Here is a 12415-nt window from a genome sequence, read left to right as displayed (position 1 = left end):
AGGATTTTGGAGGTATGATCGGTCTTTCTTTTTTTTTTTGGGTCGAGTCGCGGATATATATATATATATATATATATATATATATATATATATATATATATATATATATATATATATATATATATATATATATATATTCTTTTCTTTCTTTTGTACTATTCGCCATTTCCCGCATTAGCGAGGTAGCGCTATGAACAGAGGACTGGGCCTTAGAGGGAATATCCTCACCTGGCCCCCTTCTCTGTTCCTTCTTTTGGAAAATTAAAAAAAAAAAAAAAACGAGAGGGGAGGATTTCCAGCCACCCGCTCCCTCCCCTTTTAGTCGCCTTCTACGACACGCAGGGAATACGTGGGAAGTATTCTTTCTCCCCTATCCCCAGGGATAATATATATATATATATATATATATATATATATATATATATATATATATATATATATATAAACACAGCTGTTGCATATACATTCCTATGATGGCGAACGACAGGCGGGATTTGTATATACTTACGGATCTTTTGCTCGTCTATGAGTGTTGATAACATAATCTAGAACAACACTACAACACATTTATTCTTACAGACAATACAAGAAATTAGATCAATTTCAAAGTCTTTTCAAAACTTGTGTTCGAGGGTGGAGCGTTTCTCTAATGTCATACGTTAAAATTAACTTCCACGAACGTCCCATTTTGTCCAGCTGATACGAAGGTAAACATATAATGCAGGGCTTACAAACGGTCGGGGACCCCCCCTAGGCTGTAGTCTTACCCTGGGGTACAACAGCCCATACCGTCCATACACAAAAGAATCCTTAATACTCCGCTTATTCAAACACTGTACCAGAATCACTTTTCTCTTTTTCTTTTCACAGATTTACATACCGTAAATTTTTTCCCGGTAACTTTCGCTGAATATGGAGATCACTGAAGGAAATATAGAAAACGGGAGAGTTCTAGATCGAAAATGACTTCTGTTGTGGCGACGCAGCTGAGGATATGATTCCACCCAAACATTAGAATCCTTATACTAGCCACACACGTTACCTATCTGAATCTACCTGACACTTTGCCTTCCTCATTATTCTACGTTCTACCTTTCATTCTGCCCTTCATGATATGAATAAATAAACAAATACATATAAGATATGAAGGCGACTAAAAGGGAATGGAGCAGGGGGGCTGGAAATCCTCCCTTCTGTTTTTTATTTTTTTTTTTTTAATTTTCCAGAAGAAGGAACAGAGAATGGGGCCAGGTGAGGATATTCCCTCAAAGGCCCAGTCCTCTGTTCTTAACGCTACCTCGCTGACGCGGGAAATGGCGAATAGTATGAAAGATATATATATATATATATATATATATATATATATACATATACGGATCTACATATATAATCCCATATGTATGATTACTGGCTAGAGGGCTTTACCATGGAATAACAGAAAGTATTGCCAACATAAGCAGATCAACAGCAAACCTAAGCCTATGGGGGATAACCCGTAGCAGCAGCGGTGCCAATGCATGGTCCAGGAAGCACTCCACAAGCTGTTAGGCTTAGGTTTCGGTGATGTTATACTATTTTGGGTTTGTGTATGTGCACTCACTTGTGATTTTGCTTTGACTACATTTGATATTATAATCTAAGTTTTATCTAAAGAAATGTTTATAATTTCTGGCTAAGTCTCTGAAGTTGCTTTATATCACAGTGGATATTCACTTTCCATTTTCTATTACACGGATGTGGTCCTTTTTTTTTTTTCTAGCAGTTGACTTCATTGTTTGCTATGACTGATTTCTACTGTCTTTGACTGTCTATTGACACCACAGACTATATCTTATCACGTGTCATAAGGAAATCAAATCGTTTTCACTGATTTACTGTATGTGTGTGTGTGTGTGTGTGTGTGTGTGTGTGTGTGTGTGTGTGTGTGTGTGTGTAATTATATTCTAATGTACAGGGAAGGAGTTCTAAGCTTATGAGTCCCAACTCTTGAACTCTCTCTATCATCAAATGACTTTAAATACTTTTGTAAACTGTCAATATTCACACATTCTCATGGCAGTTTATTGCATTCATCCACCAACCACTGTTATATTATATAAGTCCTTCTTTAGATCTCTTCCAATAAGTTTCTCGCTTACTTTCATGTTATGGCGTCTGATTTTCTATCTTAGCGTCTTTCAATGAAGTGTTCGCTGTTGATATCATTAAAGAATGTTATCAAATAACCCCTTACTCTTCTCTCTTCCATGGTGGACAAACATAGGGCCTCTTAAGCTTTCATTGTAGTTCAACCCATCCAATTCTAGCACCATCTTTGCTTTTTCTTTCTCTGGACCCATTTCTATCAGTTCTTTGTGCTTCCTTCTGTGTCATGACCAAACTTGAGAAACATATTATAATTCTGGTCTGCTGTACAACGTCAACAGTTCGCTGAATAGTGCCTCAGGCATGTACCTGAACGCGTCTCTCATTTTTACCACCAAACAATTTCTCCTTTACATCGATCCTTCGGTGGAGCTCTGGCAGCAAGTTAGGTCCAATGTCCACTCAGAAGTCTCTTCTACACACAGATTCCTGCAGCTAAATTCGTAGTCGATAATACTGGTATCGATGCCTTGTTTTGCCCGTATCCAATCATGAGTACTTTCCGTTTCCCCAGGATGAATTTTATGACTCCATGTAATGGGTAATTTTGGAGTTTGTCAAGGTCACCTTTGCAGTATTCGTCACTCTTTACTTCTCTTATTTATAAGGCATCATCAGCAAACTATTCAGGCACGAAGCCAATCTCTCTCTCTCTCTCTCTCTCTCTGGGAAGTCATCTATATAGAACCAGAAGAGCGATGGTCCCAGGGCTGAACCCTGCAGAACGCCATTGGTGAACCCAGTCTGTTTGGTGAAGGTTCCTCACTCACGCATCCTTTTCATCATTCCAGTATGGTAATTATTTTATCTTAGGAAGGAATACCTTCTCACTTCCTGCTTGAAGACCCCCAGCTTCCTTAAATGCCTCCTGTGTGTTACAGTGTCAAAATCTTTCTGGCAATCTAGATGCGCAAAAATCGAACTATCATTCTCGTTTGTTTAAAACGGATCCAATTCTCTCATGTCGGTCTACGAGGTCTTGATACATATGACATCCAGTCTTTACCTTCGTGTTGTCTCTTGTTTGAATCATTTTTCCTATGCGAACAGTCATCTATATTCTTTCTGATTATCTTTTCAAATATATATATATATATATATATATATATATATATATATATATATATATATATATATATATATATATATATATATATATAAAACATGGACTGCACATATGGAATACATGGTAACTATACCTGTGTGCGTCAGGTATTCGAAACCCGGTACTACCGGGTTACCGTCCTGGCTTACCGCGCACTGGACCGGGTTTCGAATCGTCAGCGCCCAGAGGTAAACCATTACACACACACACACACACACACACACACACACATATACGCTCCCCACGAAATCAACCACCAATCACTAACCGTAATCGCACGCTCTGACTGACCAATCACTACGCGCACGTCTCAACTGGTGCACCAGTCACTCATTCTTTAACCAATCGCTATAATGCCTAGAAATTACGCCCACCCCTTGCTAACCTCCCACTAACCACGCCCACCCGTCGCTAACCTCCTACAAACCACGTCCACCCCTCGCTAAACCTCCCACAAATCACGCCCACCCTTCGCTAACCTCCTAAAAACCACGCCCACCCGTCGCTAACATCCCACAAGCCACACCCTTCCATTTCCAACATATCGCAAACCACGCCCACTCATTATTGAAGATATATATGACATCTGAGTCAAGTGTTCCTGTGCGTATGTGTGTGTGTGTGTGTGTGTGTGTGTGTGTGTGTGTGTAATTATCCTATCTATTCAGTATGGGGAGAGAGTTCTGCACTCGAGGGGCCCCGTGTACTGACCATTCTTTGCGATAAAACTTTTTAAACTAGTTTCCTGCCCACATTCGCTCGGGAACACCTCAAGCTCGTCCCATCCATCCACTTGCTCTTACACGACTAAGTAAAGTACTTGTTTACAATCCTTTCTCACAAGTTTCTCCTTTCACTACATGTTATGCCCTCGGGTTGTTCTGTTCTCTGTATCTCTGGGAGACTGTCCACTGTCTCAATGATCAATCTAGCTTAGAGGATCAAACGCTGGGATCAGGTTATCCCGTGCTCTTCTCTCTTCCATGGTGGACAAAACGTAAAGGTCCCTAAACCTTTAATAAGCAACTCAGCAGCTTTCCTAATTCTGGGAATTATCTTCGTTGCCCTCCTCTGAACCTTCTCTATTAGTTCTTTGTGATTCTTTTTTTTTCCAAAGTGCGGGTGACCCAACTCTACAAGCACATCCTAGTTTTAGTGTGTTGTGAAGGGCGTGAACAACTCACTGAACATTTCCTTATCCCTGAACTTGACTTGTCGCTCTAATAATATCTACCAGCAGACAGTCTGTCTCTCAAGTGGGACGATGGAGACACGTCCTCACACACACACACACACACACACACACACACACACACAGATCCCTTACCCACCTCCCCTGCGCCATCTTATCTCCTGCTAGATAATAACCATATTCAAACCTCTCTTTCGCGATGTCCCGTTCCCGATTACTCTTTATGTACTCGAGTTGATGAATGCCACTGGCCATACATGAGACCAATGAGTTTTGTCTTGGTCCCCTTGTAAGGTAATGTGATTAATCCTCGCGTTTTACTTTCCCTTGGCATCATCTTTGAATGATTAACTGATCTATGTTTTGATCTTTGGCTTTTAATCATTTCTTGTACTTTAGGTGATCCTAACTGATTGATTAATGGTTCAAATCTTACATTTAACTTGTCTTTATTAATCAATGGTTCAAATCTTACATTTAACTTGTCTTTATTATTTGTTTGAGGGAATGTGACCGTATGAAATAACAAAAGACATTTGATAATCCTCTCAAACAATATATAAAACAAATTTATTTATGAAGAAAAAACACCGAATAAGCGTAAACGTATAGGAAAACAGAGGCAGATCATATATCAGGGGGAGAAGTAAATATATGTGGAGCAGAAATACATACATACATATTAGATGATACACTCTCGAGCAGCTTATTTGAGCCATATTTGACAATGACAATGTAATCAGAACTTTCGCACCTAGTACACGACCCTTTACTTTATCTAACACTTGGGTTCTATATACAAAGATTGGATCAATATATTATCATTATATATATATACATATATATATATATATATATATATATATATATATATATATATATATATATATATATATATATATATATAAATATATATGAAAGTCTTTGACACTAACCACTCTTATCATCACTAACAACCAAAGACAGCAACACCTTACATGTGAATGCTCCGACACCACCATATTCGCCCTCGCTGGATGACCTGCACTTAACAACACCCTATGATTACCTCCATGACCATCCCTGTGTTTTGCAACTACAACTTCTATAACTCCCGTATTAGCCGGACGCCTGAATGGGGAGGCAAGGGGAGGGGAGTTTACGACTACACAAGAGGCGTCGTCTGTGTTCCTGTGTTTCGGGGTCAGGCCGTATTCCCTCGACACCTGGCATGTTTATGCAGAGTGGGAGGAGGCCATAGCATTTATTCATTACAGCCGGTGACATGGAGGCTATAATCTTGTCCCTGGGGCGTGGTGTAATGTGCATGTATACAGCTACGTGTGTAATGATTAGTCAACGAGTGTAACGTCTGATAAAAGACCCAGGTGTATGTGTTATCATCAGTAGTGTATATATATATATATATATATATATATATATATATATATATATATATATATATATATATATATATATATATATATTTTATACATGAAGTTTTGTTGATGCAATTTACTGTTTCATGTAAGGTTCGAATTCTGGATACGAACAGAATCTCACATTATTTTCATTTCCCGGAATCGTGCATCACTGAATAGTTTAAGGAGCCTTTTGTTTTACTTTACCCTGTTAAGTATGGGTTCGAACCCTGGTAAGGACTGCAGAGTGTTTCCTTCATTTTCTTTAGATCAATAATATCTTTTTCACTCGTGTCTTTGTTGTGGGTTCTCGTTTATGACCAGAGGAACTCAATCGTCTGTCACCGGAGGATCTGAAGCTAATGATCGTTTAATTAAATCCGGATAATTCCCCTTAACCAGTAAGGAAGGTTAATGGGACACTACGTGGTTATAAAAACGAAGCATCGGGGACTTAAATGATCATAAAAACAGGCAAGAATGCCTAGGTGTTCGTGACCTAGCCAAGACTGTGTGGAGCAAACCATCCTCAACCATCTACTACCAAAGAAGATAGTCACCAACAAGAGATATGCTCTCCACTCCTGGACGCGTTGGATGACAGGGTGGCAGACGTGAAGGGTATGCGGAGGTATGCGGGGCGTGAGCCATTATACTCACGCGATGAGAAGAAAGGTATAGATATATCACATGTCGGGTTGAGTAACGAGCCTCCAATACCTCCATCTTACACTGTCTCTTCTCTCAATGACAATAGTTTCATGATCATCACGAGACATTCTTCACAAATGTGTCGACTTTTGAAACACGTCCCTCCCCCCCAGTCGACGCTCCCCAAAAACCCTTTTCTCAACTCCTAAAATCCTTCCTTCCAGTCGACGCTCCCCAAAAACCATTTTCTCAACTCCTAAAACCCTTCCTTCCAGTCGACGCTCCCCAAAAACCCTTTTCTCAACTCCTAAAATCCTTTCTTCCAATCGACGCTCCCTAAAAAAACCTTTTTCAACTCCTAAAATCCTTCCTTCCAGTCGACACTCCCCAAAAAAAACCTTTTTCAACTCCTAAAATCCCTCCCACCAGTCAACGCTCCCCCCCGCCCCCCCCCCCCAAAAAGGAGAAAACCATTCCCAGCTCTCAGAATTCCTCCCTGTAGTCAACACACACAAGAAACCTCCCACAGACCCACCCACTCACCCACCCAACCAAAACCCTTTTCGCCCAAATCCTTCACCTCATAAAACCCGCCCCTCCAATTAACAATCAAGAGAAGAAGGTATTCCTAGTTTTATCTCCAGCCAAAATACATTTAGATCTAGACGATTGGGCTCCCGGCTAGATAATGAGCACCCCGTGCTAGTTATCATCGGAGATGGCTATGATACCGAACAAGAAGAATTCTCTTCGTTTGACAAAGGCAGCAACGGGGTAAATGTAGCCATGGTCCCGTATAAGGGGTTACAGTTTGCCCTAGTCGTCACTGAACCATCCCCCCACCTCACCTCACCTCACCTCACCCCCCTCAAATCCCTCAGAATATATACATCCATCCAGACCCAGCGAGTGTCATGTTTGGGTTACTAAAAGACTGTGCTAAGCTTAAAGGAGATCTTGAAGCCCTTTAGAGAACACGGAAGACCCAGATGGATGCCTCTCTAAAAGTGAACTGAACAGACCCCCCCCAGGCCACTCCTGGTGGATGTACTAAACACACACCTCCTTAATCCAACCCACCCCCCTCCAGAGCTTACTAAAGAGACCGCACACCCCCCCCCCCCCACCCCTAGAGAAAAGACGAAACTGTCTTAGCCCCCAAAGAGAGTTTACTAAATAGGTTCGTGCGCCCCCTAGATAAAACTGGAGACAAAAGAGCATTATATCTTACCGGCGGAAGAAACTAAAATCTGTTTCATTTTACGGCCTGGGGAAATTTTTGGCGCGATACACAAAGGATATGTCTGGGGGGGTTTAGTTAGTGGTTTGGGGTAACGTGTTCTTTGTCAGATGGTTTAAAGCCCTGGCCCAATGACAGTTTTTTTAACGGCGATTTTAAAGCTTAGTATCCAAGCCATGCTGTGATGTTCTATTCCTTCTTTTTAAATGGCGTATCGAAACATGATATGTAAAATGGCTGGTGTCATTGTCATCTCTTATCTCAGCGGACAATTAACTCTTCATCTACGTGGTTCACAAGTGGTATTTTGTGTGGTTTTACGAGCTGTGTCGACACAAACAAAACTGCCTTTTCCATTTCCAACGTTGCCTTACCTCTCCAACAACTCGTTCTTTTCTATTATCTCTTCCATTTCATATTACCCTTTCTCACCACTGCCTCTTCACTGAACCTCTCTCTCTCTCTCTCTCTCTCTCTCTCTCTCTCTCTCTCTCTCTCTCTCTCTCTCTCTCTCTCTCTTGTTGGCCTTAAATTCGCACTCCCGTCTTTCTCGTTCCCTTCCCTACCCTTTCGCCTCCCCATCCCTTCCTCTCATCTCTCCTGCCCCTTTCACCCTCCTATTATCATGCAACCTTAGGACCCCCTCCCCTTTGGAGCTCCTTCAGCCTCGAGGATGCACTCCGTGCTGGCGCAGGGGAAGACAAGGTCCTATATGTATATATCCATAGCCTCCCTGATAGCGAAAAAAGGACCCTCGTGGATCAATGCTTGACCGACTCGGTTGTCGTGTAGTGGACCCTGAATCTCCTGGATTCATAAGGACGTGGACATCCCGCCCCCAACAGTGGGTACCTCAACCTTACCTACGATGGTTGAGTATCTTGGAGCACTGCAGGTGGTGCGGCTCTGTCTTGGAACAGCGATGCTCTCCTTTGGAAGGATCATTCGTATCCCTCTCTCTCTCTGCAGCACCACTCTCCCTCCCATCTCTCTGCAGCACCTCCCTCTCTCCCATCTCTCTGCAGCACCTCCCTCCCTCCCATCTCTCTGCAGCACCTCCCTCTCTCCCATCTCTCTGCAGCACCTCCCTCCCTCCCATCTCTCTGCAACACCACTCTCCCTCCCTCCCATCTTTCTGCAGCACCCAATCCCTCCCTCCCATCTCTCTGCAACACCACTCTCCCTCCCTCCCATCTCTCTGCAACACCACTCTCCCTCACTCCCATCTCTCTGCAACACCACTCTCCCTCCCTCCCATCGCTCTGCAACAGCACCTCCCTCCCTCCCATCTCTCTGCAGAGGTGTCCGTTCCCCCCCTAACTTCCTTACAGGAGTCTCGCCTCACGCGCCTCTGCCTCTCTTCATCGTCAGAACTGTCCTCTTCCTCCTCACTCCCAGCTGTGATCCGACGCGCAAGCTGCCCTTCGGCAGATGTGACCCCCGTAAATCGCTTACTTCGCAGCTGAATACTCCCCTTCAACTGCCCCCCCCCCCCACCTCTCCTTTTGCAGGTGTGTCATCGAGCTTTCTCCTTTGCAGGTGTGTCACCCACTCACGCCAGCCCACTTCCCAACTGTACCCATCATAAGCTGCCCTATTTGCACCTATGTTCCCCTTAAGCTGCCAACCATCGTAGCTATGTCCCCCTTAAGCTGTCCTCCATCGTAGCTATGTCCCCCTTAAGCTGTCCTCCATCGTAGCTATGTCCCCCTTAAGCTGCCCACTATCGCAGCTATGTTCCCCTTAAGCTGTCCTCCATCGTAGCTACGTCCCCCTTAAGCTGTCCTCCATCGCAGCTATGTCCCCCTTAAGCTGCCCACTATCGTACCTATGATCCCCTTAAGCTGTCCTCCATCGTACCTATGTTCCCCTTAAGCTGTCCTCCATCGTAGCTACGCCCCCCTTAAGCTGTCCTTCATCGCACCTATGTTCCCCTTAAGCTGTCCTCCATCGTAGTTATGTCCCCCTTAAGCTGTCCTCCATCGCAGCTACGTCCCCCTTAAGCTGTCCTCCATCGCAGCTATGCCATCCCCCATCTTCAGCCTGCTTCCTCCCTCTTCCCCCTTCCCTTCCCCCCAACATACAGCAGCGAATAGACACGGAGGGTGGGTGTACGGGTGGGCGGGGAGTGCGTGAGGTGATGGCCGCCAGATAACACCCATTAATGGTAAGATAATGGACGGCACGTGCTTCAGACACACACACACACACACACACACACACACACACACACCATCCCTTTCCCTTGCACCCTCCCACAAGGAGCCGGGTGACTCTCACGCCTCCCGGCCAACGTCCCCGACCCGTGTGGAAAGGCAGGAGGAGAGGGGTGGTAGAGGGAGAGGCGGAGGGAACGAAGGAGGAGGAGGAGGAGGAGGAGGAGGAGGAGGAGGAGAAGAAGAAGAAGAAGAAGAAGAAGAAGAAGAAGAAGAAGAAGAAGAAGAAGAAGAAGAAGAACAACAACAACAACAACAACAACAACAAATGAACGGAAGAAAGTCGGATTAAAGGGGTAAACAGGAGGAAGGGATGAAGAAGGAACAGGGAGGAAAAAGAGACGAGGTCTGGTCGTGGACCAAAGTCCCGGGACACGTTTGATCGAAGCTGCGCCCAACTTTCTGTCTTGGCAGGCACACACCAGGCAGACCCTGGGACACGTCTGGTCCAAGCTGTATCGAGACCCTTCTGTCTCGACGGCCACGGACAGAGACCGTCACGCGTCTGGTCGAAGGCGTAACGTGCCTTCTGTCTCGAAAGACAGGGAGAGAAACAGGGAGAATCCTGGTCGAACCCCTTCTTGTCTTGAGAGGCCGAAGCAAAAGAATCGGTAGACCTTCTACCAGAAGGTCTACCAGGCTCAAACCTATACTGTATACGTACACACACGAGACTCATAAACTTAATCACAGCACTTCTATGTACGCACCTGCACCGGAGTGCACATACACTGGTGAAGTGAACACACACTAGTGAAGTGCACAATACAATGGTGAAGTGCACAATACACTGGTGAAGTGCACAATACACTAGTGAAGTGCACAATACACTGGTGAAGTGCACAATACACTGGTGAAGTGCACAATACACTGGTGAAGTGCACAATACACTGGTGAAGTGCACAATACACTGGTGAAGTGCACAATACAATGGTGAAGTGCACAATACACTGGTGAAGTGCACAACACGAACACTTGGTGGTAGGCTCAGGATGGGAGTTGAGTAAGTCAGACATCAACACACCAAACACATCAACTTTCTCCTCGTGTCAATAAGGGCTTTACCCCCTTTTCTGTCACTTCCCACCCACGACAACGAATTCCGGTACTTTCCTCATATACATATATATATATATATATATATATATATATATATATATATATATATATATATATATATATATATATATTTTTGCTTTGTCGCTGTCTCCCGCGTTTGCGAGGTAGCGCAAGGAAAACATATATATTGGGAAGGATCACAATTTTGCGCGTGATCAAGATATTCCTATATATATTCCCGTGGACTCATAGGAAAAAATATAAATATATATATATATATATATATATATATATATATATATATATATATATATATATATATATATATATATATACATATATATATACATATATATATATATATATATATATATATATATATATATATATATATATATATATATATATATATATATATATGCATATATATATTACAGGTGTAGCTAAATTTGAGACTAAATAAAACGTCCTCACGTACCATAGAGAGAATATATGAGGCCTCGTGTGTATATGCTGTGTGTGTGTGTGTGTGTGTGTGTGTGTGTGTGGAGAGAGAGAGAGAGAGAGAGAGAGAGAGAGAGAGAGAGAGAGAGAGAGAGAGAGAGAGAGAGAGAGAGAGAGAGAGAGAGAGAGCAGGTAGAGCCTACACTTGTACTACTAGACAACACCTGCTCTGGGAGATCGCATTATAAACCTCACACACACACACACACAAACACACACACAGTTCCTGCTGTATTACATGTGTCTACAACATGTGTCTCTCACACATGTTTCACCTACAACAATGCGCTTATGGCTGAATATTAAATACTGTATTCATGATAATAGCAGAAGTAATGCTGTAGGGCTCTGATTCCACTAGAACCTAAAGTATATATATATATATATATATATATATATATATATATATATATATATATATATATATATATATATATATATATATATATATACATTACACTCAGCAGCAACTATCTCAAACCGTCACCTAGAACTCACCTGATGGGTCAGGGAAAAAGCTACAGCACCAACCCCGCCACCGTCACCTCCGAGCGCCAGAGATCCCTCGACCCCGAGTTGCAGTTCGATGCCAGGTTTGCAGGGAGACCATCCGAGCCTGGACAGACAGCTGCAGGAGAGAGCCCCATCCCACCTACTGTGAATATCAATTAGGAGTAATGTTTGGGTAAAGACTGTCTGGTTGGCAGACTCTCCCAAAATGTATTTATTGTAAATATTTCCCTTACACACACACACACACACACACACACACACATATATATATATATATATATATATATATATATATATATATATATATATATATATATATTATTATATTTTTTTTATTATACTTTGTCGCTGTCTCCCGCGTTTGCGAGGTAGCGCAAGGAAACAGACGAA

At 42.9% G+C, this 12415-nt stretch overlaps 1 long non-coding RNA gene across 1 annotated transcript in view; it reads right to left on the bottom strand.

The window, feature by feature from the left end:
* Window positions 1-12010: 12010 nt before the first annotated feature.
* Window positions 12011-12415, bottom strand: part of LOC139766065 (uncharacterized) — an 86880-nt gene continuing 86475 nt past the window's right edge. The window contains exon 3 of the long non-coding RNA XR_011716780.1: window positions 12011-12140. This is a non-coding gene — a long non-coding RNA (uncharacterized lncRNA). The remainder of the gene's footprint in view (window positions 12141-12415) is intronic.

The sequence above is a fragment of the Panulirus ornatus genome, chromosome 56, assembly GCF_036320965.1.
Source record: "Panulirus ornatus isolate Po-2019 chromosome 56, ASM3632096v1, whole genome shotgun sequence".
Taxonomy (NCBI): Eukaryota; Metazoa; Arthropoda; class Malacostraca; order Decapoda; family Palinuridae; genus Panulirus; species Panulirus ornatus.
This window is presented reverse-complemented; position numbering and strand designations above follow the sequence as displayed.